At 44.0% G+C, this 1,217-nt stretch overlaps 1 pseudogene; it reads right to left on the reverse strand.

Annotated features, from left to right (window-relative positions):
• Positions 1 to 221: 221 nt before the first annotated feature.
• The window catches only part of LOC103679648, a 7,454-nt pseudogene continuing 6,458 nt past the window's right edge, over positions 222 to 1,217 (reverse strand).

Consider the following 1,217-nt stretch of genomic DNA (forward strand, 5'->3'; position numbering starts at 1 on the left):
TTCATTGCGATTGCTGGGTAACCTTCCATTGATGAACACAGCACAAGTGATGTAACCATGATACTGTCGATGGCTAATTTGGGTCGTTATATGCTCTGTTATAGGAGCTATTGCTTCTGTGCTTGATAGCTTTTATAAGCGAGCATATCTCTGTGCATTATGAACTGTTCCACTGTAATTAAATATTTTTTGCAACAGTTGGGTGCCAAGTTTAACATTCATTAATTTTCTCCTTTCAGTTTAGGCAGCAAAGCACCATTTTCTTTCAGCTTCTTCACAATATGCAGATGTTCATCAAGCTCCCCTTTCACCTACAGCTGAGGGTATGGGGGCCAATTCGAGTGAGCTTTTAACTGTTGTCGAAATTCTTCGTCCTCCGATCTATCAAATATCTCCTATTCAACGCCAGTAGTATTTAGTAGCTCCAGAATTTGTTAGCTGCATCCACATTTTGCTTCCTCTTGCTTTTCATAAAGAGCATTACAGAAGCTTTATTTGTCAGTACTTTGAGCCTTTCCTCTAATTTGGGAGCTTTGGGGCAAATTGTATCTGGTTCTTCAGATGTCTCTAGCTTCTTAATTCAATCAAGTCCTCCTATGAGCTCTCCAGAAACAGAGCTGGGGGCAGGTGGGCCAACTGGAATAAGTTTTGAGGTCCTGATGAACTTCTTCATCCGAGAGGATATCAAAACTGCTAGACCAAAAATTATGTTTGTTAAGAATTTCTGCCATCTGCTTGCTGAAATCGCAGCATGGTTCCTAGACAGTTCCTTTCATAACAACATGCAAGAGGCAGCAAGTGTGAATTTCTTCAGGCCTAGGTTGAGATCTTTAGGATGCTCATTACCACTGGGTGGAAAGGAAGCACATAGGGGTGCCTGGGTGGCTCAGTTGGTTAAGCCTTTGACTTCAGCTCAGTCATGATCCCAGGGTCCTGGGATCGAGCCCCGCGTCGAGCTCCCTGCTCAGGATAGAGTCTGATTCTCCCTCTGCCTGCTGCTCCCCCTGCTTACACTCTCTGTCAAATAAAATCTTAAAAGAAAAAAAAAAAAGGAGGCCAGCCGGCCCATCAGATCCCTGCTGTGCATTTAGCGAAATGCACACATTAAAAGGAAAATGTTCAGGAAAGGAGTTAAGATGGCGGAGGAGTAGGAGACACCGTTTTCAGCCGGTCCCCCGAGTCAAGCTGGATAGGTACAAGACCAGCCTAAACAACCA

This window comes from Ursus maritimus, unplaced genomic scaffold (genome assembly GCF_017311325.1).
Source record: "Ursus maritimus isolate PB19 unplaced genomic scaffold, ASM1731132v1 scaffold_19, whole genome shotgun sequence".
Taxonomy (NCBI): domain Eukaryota; kingdom Metazoa; phylum Chordata; class Mammalia; order Carnivora; family Ursidae; genus Ursus; species Ursus maritimus.